The sequence below is a fragment of the Urocitellus parryii genome, chromosome X (genome assembly GCF_045843805.1).
Source record: "Urocitellus parryii isolate mUroPar1 chromosome X, mUroPar1.hap1, whole genome shotgun sequence".
In the NCBI taxonomy this organism is placed as follows: Eukaryota; Metazoa; Chordata; class Mammalia; order Rodentia; family Sciuridae; genus Urocitellus; species Urocitellus parryii.
In genome coordinates this window covers 94,766,850-94,779,709 of record NC_135547.1, presented here as the reverse complement: position 1 = coordinate 94,779,709, position 12,860 = coordinate 94,766,850, and positions in this window count along the sequence as shown.

Sequence of the window (12,860 nt, the reverse complement as noted above, 5' to 3'; positions counted from 1 at the left end):
ATAAATGAATTCAGCAAAGTGGCAGGATATAAGATCAACACGCATAAATCTAAGGCATTCCTGTATATGAGCGACAAATCCTCTGAAACGGAAATGAGGACAACTACTCCATTCACAATATCCCCCCAAAAAATAAAATACTTGGGAATCAACCTAACAAAAGAGGTGAAAGATTTATACAATGAAAATTACAGAACCCTAAAGAAAGACATAGAAGAAGACCTTAGAAGATGGAAAAATATACCCTGCTCATGGATAGGCAGAACTAACATCATCAAAATGGCGATATTACCAAAAGTCCTATATAAGTTCAATGCAATGCCAATCAAAATCCCAACAGCATTTCTTGTAGAAATAGAGAAAGCAATCATGAAATTCATATGGAAAAATAAAAGACCCAGAATAGCAAAAGCAATTCTAAGCAGGAAGTGTGCATCAGGCAGTATAGCGATACCAGACTTCAAACTATACTACAGAGCAATAGTAACAAAAACAGCATGGTACTGGTACCAAAACAGGCGGGTGGACCAATGGTACAGAATAGAGGACACAGTAACCAATCCACAAAACTACAACTATCTTATTTTTGATAAAGGGGCTAAAAGCATGCAATGGAGGAAGGATAGCATCTTCAACAAATGGTGCTGGGAAAACTGGAAATCCATATGCACCAAAATGAATCTGAATCCCTATCTCTCGCCGTGCACAAAAGTTAACTCAAAATGGATCAAGGAGCTTGATATTAAATCAGAGACATGGCATCTGATAGAAGAAAAAGTTGGTTATGATCTACACGCTGTGGGATCGGGCTCCAAATTCCTCAATAGGACACCCATAGCGCTAGAGTTAACAACTAGAATCAACAAATGGGACTTACTCAAACTAAAAAGTTTTTTCTCAGCAAAAGAAACAATAAGAGAGATAAACAGGGAGCCTACATCCTGGGAACAAATCTTTACTCCACACACTTCAGATAGAGCCCTAATAACCAGAATATACAAAGAACTCAAAAAATTAGACAATAAGATAACAAATAACCCAATCAATAAATGGGCCAAGGACCTGAACAGACACTTCTCAGAGGAGGACATACAATCAATCAACACGTACATGAAAAAATGCTCACCATCGCTAGCAGTCAGAGAAATGCAAATCAAAACTACCCTAAGATACCATCTCACTCCAGTAAGACTGGCAGCCATTAGGAAGTCAAACAACAATAAGTGCTGGAGAGGATGTGGGGAAAAGGGCACTCTTGTTCATTGCTGGTGGGACTGCAAATTGGTGCAGCCAATTTGGAAAGCAGTATGGAGATTTCTCGGAAAGCTGGGAATGGAACCACCATTCGACCCAGCTATTCCCCTTCTCGGTCTATTCCCTAAAGCCCTAACAAGAGCATGCTACAGGGACACTGCTACATCGATGTTCATAGCAGCTCAATTCACGATAGCAAGACTGTGGAACCAGCCTAGATGCCCTTCAATAGATGAATGGATAAAAAAAATGTGGCATTTATATACTATGGAGTATTATTCTGCATTAAAAAATGACAAAATCATAGAATTTGGAGGGAAATGGATGGCATTAGAGCAGATTATGCTAAGTGAAGCTAGTCAATCTTTAAAAAACAAATACCAAATGACTCCTTTGATATAAGGGGAGTAAACAAGGACAGGGTAGGGACGAAGAGCTTGAGAAGAAGATTTACATTAAACAGGGATGAGAGGTGGGAGGGAAAGGGAGTGAGAAGGGAAATTGCATGGAAATGGAAGGCGATCCTCAGGGATATACAAAATGTCATACAAGAGGAAAGGAGGGGTAAGACAAGATAATACAAATGGAAGAAATGATTTACAGTAGAAGGGGTAGAGAGAGAAAAGGGGAGGGGAGGGGAGGGGAGGGGAGGGGAGGGGAGGGGGGATAGTAGAGAATAGGACAGACATCAGAATACATCAGACACTAGAAAGGCAATATGTCAATCAATGGAAGGGAAACTGATGTGATACAGCAATTTGTATACGGGGTAAAAGGGGGAGTTCATAATCCACGTGAATCAAACCGTGTAATATGATGTATTACGAACTATGTAATGTTATGAACAACCAATAAAAAAAATAAATAAATAAATAAAACCATTAAAGAAAATTTCACCTAGATTACAGAAGTGGCAAGTATTACCAATGAAAATTTCTGGTTTTTATTCACTTCTACTGTGTGTATATAACTGTGCCCATATGCAGAGGGGTTTCCAGGCACACACTTGTGATATTGAAGCAGAGAAGAAGCAGAAATAAAGCAAATCATCTAGAAAGCAAAGAGTGTCTCTATAAATTTGAAACTAAATCAAAATACAGATTTCATCTATGTCAGTGAGTTATTGTTTTGACAGGTGGTTCTCAACCAAGAACCATTTTGCACCACCAAGAGACATTTGGCCATGTCTGGAGACACTAGTTGTCACAAGTTGGTACAGAGAGTGCTACTGGCATCTGGTGAGCAGAATCCAGAGATGATGCTCAACATCTTCCAATGCACAGGACATCCCCCCACAATAAATAATTATCAAAGCCAAAATATCAGTGGTACTGAGATTGAGAAGCTCTGTTTAAGGAATGTAAAAAAAAAAAAATCAGTGCCTCTAGAAGAAAAAAGTCTGATATAAAATAGTAATAATATGAGTAAAGCAGTATTGTTCAATAAATTTTTCCAAAATGATAGAAACATTTTTATATCTGTGTTATCCATATATATGGGATGTGAGTATTGAACATTTGAAACATGGTTAGTACAATTTAGGTGATAAACATTTAGTATTATTTAATTTTAACAAATTTAAATAGGCTGATGACCACCTTATGGGATAATACAGGACAAGATCAGAGTCTCAGACTGATTCCTTGTTTGAAGCTGGTTACTAGTTGTGTGACTTCGGCTTGTTATTTAACTTCTCTGTGCCTGCATTTTCTCATGGGTAAAATGTGACTTAGAATAGAATCAAGGTCAAAGGGTTGTTGTGAATATTGATTCACCATATGTAAAACACTTAAAGTCTGCTACATAACAGTTGCTATATAAGTATGAATTATATGAATATTATTTTTTATCATTATTGTTATTATTATAATATACCATGCAAAACTTACCTTGCCCTTTGCTTCATTTTTCATTTCCTACACGAGGAATTTTTTTAACCATGGTACACAACAAAATCCTTAAGCAGCTTATCCCTTCTTACCTTTCCAGTAGTATTTACCTTTATTTTTTGACCAAGCAAAATTATTTACAGGCCCAAAGAAACTATTTTGGGGAAATCCATGACACTTGTTTTGTGTTTTTAATTGCAAAATATTTCAAACATAAAAAGTATAAAGAATGATATATCCAGTATCCATATACCCCACCTACTATTTTGCTATATGTGCTTGAGATTATTTTTTTAAACTTTGAGCATTTTAAGACTTCTTTATTATGAAAATTTCTGAACAAATACAAAAGTAAATAGAATATTATAATATATTTCTGTCATTCAGCTTCAACGATTATCAACATTTTCCCAATATTGCTGTTCTAGACCTTTTGGGAAAAACATGCAGATGCAATTGAAATTACGAACTTAATTATAGATTAATTCGAAATTTTCATTTTTTGGATCTAGCAAACTAATATGTTCATCTGTTTTCATATTGTGTTACATTTAATAGATTTTCTGATACGTTCCCTGCATTCTTATGGTAAACATTACTTGGCGATAAGCTATTATTATTTTTATACATTATTAGGTTTGGGTTTTAGTATTTAAAACTCTTTTTTTATAGAGTTCCTAGTCTCAGTAATTTTGTTGCAAAAACAGAAAATAGACAAATATGTATTTTTTTAGTTGTATATGGACACAACATCTTTATTTATTTTTACATGGTGATGAGGATCGGATCCAGAGCCTACTAGGCAAGTGCTCTACCACTGAGCTACAACTCCAACCCCACATGTATGTATTCTTATAGTTTTTGGTTTGTCTAATCCATCAATATAAATCATAAGAGTTTTGTTAAATTCTCACAATATAATTATGGATTCTAGGTTTCTATTTGTACTTCTATTGGAAACTGTACTGTTAGTTGAATAAATTTCATGTAATAGTGCCATCTCTATTTTAAAACTTGTCTCTGTTGCTTTGTTTAGCTATGACTTTTATAAACTATATCTAGTTGGATTTTGTTTTATTTACTCAATCTGCTGGTCTCCATCATTTGTTGAGTTCATCTGTAAACATTGCCAATGATGGCTGATACATTTGGACGGATTTTATCTTCTTGGTATTTATTTTATATTTACAATCCTTTTCTTTTCTTTTTCTTTTTCTTTTTTTTTCCTTCTTGTTTGGGGATGACAGATTGCTTTTCTATGATTTTAGTGGTTACCCTTAATGTTTACATCCACACTAAACTATAAGCTTTTCTAACCAAGTCCAAAGTTGTTCAGTATTTTTATCCCCTCTTGAACATAACACAAATCTTAAATCTTCTTAACACACTATGAAATAGCCTCTCTCCCCTTAATATCTCCTTAATATCTCCATTGTTATCTAGAGGGTTTGTGCTTGCTTTTTTAAAAAAAAATTTATTTTTTAGTTGTAGTTGGACACAATACCTTTATTTTATTTATTTATTTTTATGTGTTGCTGAGAATTGAACCCAGGGTCTTGCATGTGCTAGATGAGTGCTCTACCTCTGAGCCACAACTCCAGCCCTGTTTGCTTGCTTTTTAAATAAGATAAATTGATTGGCTATTGTTGTTGTTGTTTTGGGTGTTTTTGTTTTTTGGTTTTTTTTGGTACTGGGGATTGAACCCAGGGACACTCGACTACTGAGCCACATCCCCAGCCCTATTTTGTATTTTATTTAGAGACAGAGTCTCACTGAGTTGCTTAGCACCTTGCTGTTGCTGAGGCTGGCTTTGAACTCATGATCCTCCTGCCTCAGCCTCCCAGCTGCTGGGATAACAGGCATGCGCCACCGTGCCTGGCGATTTTTTTCTTTTTAAGATGTTATTCAAAAGTTAGTTAAAAATGTTGATGCATTTTGTCAAATTCTGTTCTCACTGCTATTATATACCATGCCTTTCCCTCTGGGCTTACTTTTGTTCTTGCTGAAGTACATCACTTAGTAATTCTTTTAGTGAAAGTCTGTGGATGACAAATTCTCCTAGGATGTAGGCATGAAAAGGTCCTTATTTTGACTCGATTTTCAAATAATATTTTAACAGGATATAAATGTCTGGTTACAGTGATTTCCCTTCAATATGACTCTAATGTCTATTGATATTATAAGGAATGTGCTATTAGACCAATTGTATCTTTCAAAGTAATTTTGTACTCTCTGTGATAATCTTTTACATTATTTTTTTTTTATCATTGATGCCTTGCAATTTCACATCACTGTATCTACCAGTTGCAGATTCTTTGATCCTGTTTGGTATTCAGCACTTTGCTCTTAGGACTCATGTCTTCAATTCTGAAAAATTATCAGGCTATTACATCTTGAATTTAGTGCTTCTCTTCCATTTCCTTTATCCTCCATGTCTCTTAATTACCTTTTCATATTTATTTTTCATCTTTTTTCCTCTGTGCTCTGTTTTAAGGAAGTTTTAAATTTTACATTTTAATTCACAAAATTGTCCCTTTAATAGTCTAGAGTTTGCCCCATCTATTACATTTTTAATTTTTTAAAAATTACACAATAATTTATTTTCATATCTATCTATGCTTATTTCTTTTCTGCTTATTTTTATTTATAATTCCACTCTTTCTTGAACAAAGATTACTTTCTTCTCTTTGAACATTCTAATATATGTATTTTAAAATCTTTGACAGACTGTTCCATAAGTTATTAGCTCCTGCAGTGAATTTATTATCAGATCACTGATATATAGTTTATCTTCCTTGACTTTAGATTTCTGAATTTACTTTTGGCATTTGGCTTGGAGGCTCTTTGAATGGCAAGTGAGTAGGTTTCCATCTTCCTTCCTCTGTAGCATTTATTATGTCATTTTCACCAAATCGGGTTTTAGGGCAGCATCCCTGGGATCTTGTCAGATGGTATTCAGTTGGTAATTTAATCTAGTTCCAGATCTAAGGGCTTCATCTGCATACCCACTGTCCTAGACCCATAGCTAATGAGACACCATAACCTCTACAAATTATTGAAAAGCTTTCTTCTACTTTAGCTAGCCTCTTTCCTAGATAAGGAGGTGCCCTCCCAGCCACTATTGAATGTCATCTTTCTTGCATAGATTCTTTTTAGCTCTCTTTACCCTGCAGAACCACTGTCAGCTTCCAAACCTAGAAACCTGAGGCTTTAATTTACATCCCCATCATTTTCCATCTCTGTTCACTTTCTGCTCAAGCAGTTATTTCTCCTGCTTTTAAATTTAGCTCCATGTTTATTCACTTTTAGCTTTTATATTATATTTATAGATGTTAAGAATTTGGACCATAGAGGTTGTACCAGGAAGCCAATCCATAGCTTTTTACATGTTGTTCCTTTGTCTGCAGCAAACTTCTAATAAGGGTCTGCCTCCAAATCATCAAAACTGCTCTGAAGCCACAACTAGGTAAATACACTCTAGATATATCGCATCTTCATCATAGACAGTTTTCTTTTCTGGTTTTTGCTATATTGTAATTATTTGTCTTGATGTTTATCCCCTTAAAGGCCTAAACCATGTTTCATAGTTGTCTTTGTATCCTTCAGACTTAGCTAATTGTCTATCACATAGCAGGTGCTCAATAAAATTTTGTTTTATTAAAGTGAGTGAAATGGAGCAAAATCCTCAAAGAAATCCAAGAGAATTGTATTTCAAATGCTTGTATCCAGCCTTTAAAATCAATTCCAATGCTTTACTTTTATCTGAATATGAACTTAAATTAGAATAGAAATGGAAAGGATGGATTCAGGAACTATTTCACAGAATCAGTGGGACTTGGTGACATATTAGATATGATGGGGAATGGGTATGCAAGGAAGACACTAGAATTAATTTCAAAATTTCAGATGAGGGGGGTTGGTTTTATAGCTCAGTGGCAGAGCATTTACCTAGCATGTGTGAGACACTGGGTTCAATCCTCAGCATTACATAAAAAATAAATAAATTAAATAAAGGTATAGTGTCCGTCTACAACTAAAAATCTATTTTAAAAATTCAAATGAGTGGGAACCTGATAGTACTAGCCAACATAATGAACATTAAAAAGAAAGCATATTTGTAGGAAATGTAACGAGTACAGTTTAAGAAATGTTGAGTTCATGAACTTTTCATACTTCACATCTCTCCTTCAGATTGACACAGGGTGTCATATTTACAATGTATTTGAGAAAAATCTCTGATCACAAAATTTCATCTGGAATGTAAATGATGCAATATTTTGATAAAGTTATTGGAATTTATCCACAACAATTTAGGAAATGTAATAAATAAAAACATCTTGTGTAAAATTGTCATTCTCCCAGAGTTTGCATAATTTCTCTTGATGAGGCATATAACTGTTGAAGCATTTGCTTAATTGATAATTTGTGCATAATTTTCTAAACTTTGGAACATAATTATCATCACTTGTGTCGGAGTTAACACTGAAATGAAACACTTTGGTGAAATGTTTTAGACACCAACAAAGTTTTAAAGACAGCAAATAAGGAAGAAGAAAGAGAAAAAATTTTGATTAACATAAGAACAGCAGGTTTCTGTCAAGCTCTATACAACTTAGAATGTCTCAGGGTGAGATAAATTTGGATATAATCAGAGCATTAATCTAAGGCAAAACTGAGCAAGATTTTAATGATCAGAAGGGCTTAGTTCTAATTCTAGTATTTCATTACCACTTGAATGCAGACTAGTCATTTAAAATCTCCATGCCTCAGTCTCCTTATCTTTCAAAAGAAGTTACTGTTGAGGTTACTTCTATATCCTCCATTCTGTTATTCAAGCTTCTGGTCTATGCGTCTCTTATTTTTCTTTTCTTTCTTTCTTCAATCTGGGAATTGAATCCAAGGGCACCCTACCATTCAGCTACACATCCAGGCCCTTTTTACCTTTTCATTTTGAGACAGAGTCTCACTACATGGCCCAGGCTGGCCTCAGACTTGCAATCCTCCTGCCTCAGTCTCCCAAGTAGCTGGGATTATAGGAATGCACCATTGTGCTCAACATCCTCTTGTTTTTCAATTTCTCATTCCTTAATACCCACTCTACTTACCTCATAGGTATGTTGGGATGGCTAGATGAAATAATGCATATAAAGGAGTTTTGAAAAGTAAATGCTTTGCAAATGTAAAGTATAACAATGACATAGGATTTTTAAATCATACTGATAAAAATGCTTTGAATTCAGTGAGACCCAATTGACTATGAGCAGAACCTTATTTCTCAAATGATTAAACTGAGGCATAAGGTGGATATAATCAAAGAATCCATGTGCTGCATGGGATCCTAAACATCAATCAAATTATGAAAATGAACTCCAAAAATTGGGTATCAAAATGTCACAGAAACAATACCTTGTTTTGTGGTTATTATTGTTGCATAATATATCACCCCAAACTTAGAGAATTAGAACAACAATAATAATTTTATTATCTTGCATGGTTTGCGGTCAGGAATTTGGGAAGGGCTCATGTAAGAGGTTTCTGTTCAAGGTGTCTCTTTGGGTTACTTTCAAATTGTAGCTGCTGCTGGAAGGGCAGGGAGCAGGGGTTCTGGAGCAGCTAGACTGATCAGGGTTGCTCTCTTCATATAGCCTTCATTCTTCCCTATAGTTTCTCCATGTAGGATGCTTTGGCTTCCTCACAGCATGGCTGCCTCAGTGTAGTCAGGCTGTTTCTATACCTGCTAACAACTTCAAGAGAGAATACTCCAGCAAAAAAAGGGGCAGCTACATCACCTCTCATGACCTTGCCTTTGAAGTCTCAGAGTGTCACTGCTCCTGTACTCTAATTGGTCAAAAGAGTCATAAAAGTCCACTGAGAGCCATGCATGGTGGTGCACGCCTATAATCCCAACATCTCAGGAAGCTAAGGATCCCTAGTTTAAAGCCAACCTCAACAAAAGCAAGGTGCTAAGCAATTCAGTGAGACCCTGTCTCTAAATAAAACACAAACTAGGGCTGCGGATGTGGCTCAGTGGTGGAGTACCTCTGAGTTTAAACCCTGGTACAAAAAAAAAAAAAAAAACCCACTGAGTTTATAAGGGATGAGATGCAGATTCCTCATCTTGACAGGAAGAGTGTCATGATCATGCTCTAAGAAGAATCAGTGGGATAGATGTCATGCTGCCTTCTTTGTAAAATACAATCTGCTATGCCTTGTTACAAGTTCATTGGTTCTGCACACTTAGCATTTAGCAAAATTTAGTTATCAAATTAAGTTGAGCAGTAAAATATTTTTCAGTTCTATTTTGCTATAGAAAAAAATTATCAAGTTATTTTAGAGTCATAATTTGATTATAGCACCAAGAAGAAGCCCTAATCCAATACATTTGATTTTCTCCTCCCAATTCTCCATTTTTCATAGTAGACAGATAATTGTTTATGCTTAAAAATGAAAAAGTGTTATCTAGAGATGCTTTGTCCAACACAATAGCCACTACAAGTGCTATTGATTGCTTGAAATAACAGAATGAGAAACTGAATTTTTTATTCAAATTTAATTTAACTTAGCCTAATTGTATTTTAAGTATTTAATTATATTAAATAGACAGCAGATTTCAAAGACATAATAAGCAAAATGTTCCAATGTTTTCTTATATTGATTACATACTAAAGTGATAATCTTTTGATATATGGTCTTGAGTTATATGAAATATATTGCTAAAGTTAAGTTCACATTTCTTTGTACATTTTAAATGACTGTTAGACATTTTTAAATTATATATTTGGCATATACTGTTTTAGACAATACTGATCCAGAAACAGGGAAGTAAGTACCAAACTAACCACATAAAAGATAAAAGTGGTTTTTCATAATGTAACTTATAGAACTAGTTGACAGCCTAAACTATATATATAAATTACTAGGAATTATGGTGAGGTGAAAAAAAAAAAAAAAGCCCTAAAGCCCTCAGGACACAGATCTTGCTACTTTGCTTAGAAAGTTACTTTGGTGACAACCTTTCATCTAGTGCTAACATAGCATATGCATATTTATTGATATGTAAACTATAAACAACTTTTCAACCCTGGAGGCTGCATCTGTCAATATTTGATATCGATTTTGCCATAAAAAATTACACTGGCTTTAATTACAACTGAATGAGGCCCTAAGGATGTTTCCATTTTATAGATAAAAAAACTAAAGCTAAGGTATTTTAAGAATTTGCTCAAGGTCACACCACTACCTAGTGACAGAACTATGTCTTTCTCATGGTCTAATTGAACTAGAAAAATATTCCCACATACATAAAATAGTGTGTACATGACATAATTCTGAATTATTATAAACTTAGTGCTTACATACTTTGGACAAAGAAAGAAAATATTCTCCTTTAGTGTTGTGGATCTCCAGTTCTTAAATTCAAGAAAGTATAAGCTTCTATTTTTTTGTACTTCTAAATTTTTTCCTTTCCCTTTTTTTAAAACCTAAGTCATAGTCTGGGGTTGAAACTCAGTGGTAGAGGTTTGCCTAGAACACATGAGGCACTGGCTTCAATCCTCAGTACCACATAAAAATAAATAAATAAATTAAAGATATTGTGTCCATCTACAACTAAAAAATCTTTTTAATTTATTTATTTATTCTAATTTGTTATACATGACAGAAGAATGTATTTCAATTCATAGTACACATATAGAGCACAATTTTTCATGTCTCTGGTTGTACACAAAGTAGAGTCACAACATTTGTGTCTTCATATATGTGCTTGGGGTAATGATGTCCATCTCATTCCATGTTCTTTCCCACCCCATGTCCCCTCTCTTCCCCTCCTTCCCCTTTGCCCTATCTAAAGTTCCTACATTCCTCCCATGCTCTACCCCACTCCCCATCCCCATTATGGATCAGCATCCACAGAGAAAACATTCCACCTTTGATTTTTTGAGATTGGCTAACTTCATTTAGCATTATATTCTCTAACTCCATCCATTTACCTGAAAATGCCATGATTTTATTCTCTTTTAATGCTGAGTAATATTCTATTATTATATATACCACATTTTCTTTATTAATTCATCTACTGAAGGGCATCTAGGCTGGTTTCACAATTTAGCTATTGTGAATTGTGCTGCTATAAACATTGATGTGGCTGTGTCCCTGTAGTATGCTGTTTTTAAGTCCTTTGGGTACAAACTGAGGAGTGGGATAGCTGGGTCAAATGGTGGTTCCATTCTAAGTTTTCCAAGGAATCTCCATACTGCTTTCCATATTGGTTGTACCAATTTGTATTCCCACCAGCAATGTATGAGTGTGCCTTTTCCCCACATCCTTACCAACACATATTGTTGTTTGTATTCTTAATAGCTTCCATTTTGACTGGAATGAGATAAAATCTTAGAGTATTTTTGTTTTGCATTTCTCTAATTGCTAGAGATGTTGAATATTTTTTCATATATTTGTTGATTGATTGTATATCATCTCTGAGAAGTATCTGTTCAGTTTGTTGGTCCATTTATTGATTGGATTATTTGTGTTTTTTTTTGGTGTTACAATTTTTGAGTTCTTTATATATCCAAGAGATTAATGCTCTATCTGATGTGCATGTGGTAAAAATTTGCTCCCAAAATGTAGGCTCTCTTTTCACCTCACTGATTGTTTCTTTTGCTGAGAAGAAACTTTTTAGTTTGAGTGTGTCCCATTTATTGATTCTTTATTTCTTGTGCTATAGGAATCTTGTTAAGGAAGTCAGGGCCTATTCCAACATAATGAGGATTTGGGCCTACCTTTTCTTCTATTAGGCATAGGGTTTCTGGTTTAATTCCTAGGTCCTTGATCCTCTTTGAGTTGAGTTTTGTGCATGGTGAGAGATAAGGGCTTAATTTCATTTTGCTGCATATGGATTTCCAGTTTTCCCAACACCATTTGTTGAAGAGGCTATCTTTTCTCCAATATATATTTTTGGCACCTTTGTCTAATTTAAGATCCCTGTATTTATCTAGGTTTGTCTCTATGTCCTCTATTCTGTACCATTGGTCTACAAATCTATTTTGGTGCCGATACCATGCTGTTTTTGTTACTATTGCCCTGTAGTTTAAGGTCTGGTATAGTGATGCCACCTGCTTCGGTCTTCTTGCTAAGGATTGCTTTAGCTATCCTGGGTCTCTTATTTTTCCAGATAAATTTCATGATTGCTTTTTCTATTTCTATGAGGAATGTCATTGGGATTTTGATTGGAATTGCATTAAATCTATATAGTGCTTTTGGTAGTATGGTCATTTTGACAATATTAATTCTGCCTATCCAAGAATAAGGGAAATCTTTCCATCTTCTAAGGCCTTCTTTAACTTCTTTCTTTAGTGTTCTGTAGTTTTAATTGTAGAGGTTTTTCACCTCTTTCATTAAGTTGATTCCCAAGTATTTTTTGTTTGTTTGTTTTTGAGGCTATTGTAAATGTGGTAGTTTTCCTAGTTTTTCTTTCAGAGGATTTGTCACCTTTCTGGTTTGAAACATTTCTGTCATAAAACAAGTCATGCAAAAGTAGTCTGTATTTATTAAGAACAACTTGTATTAACAGAAGGAAGAAAAAAAGGAAGGCAGGAAGGAAGGTGGGAATATATTTTTTTAAAGATGCCATTCATGGTAGCTATAAAACTTTTATGAGTATTTTATGATACAGAAAATTCACTATGAAATATGTAAGTCCTCTATAAAGAACACTGTGAA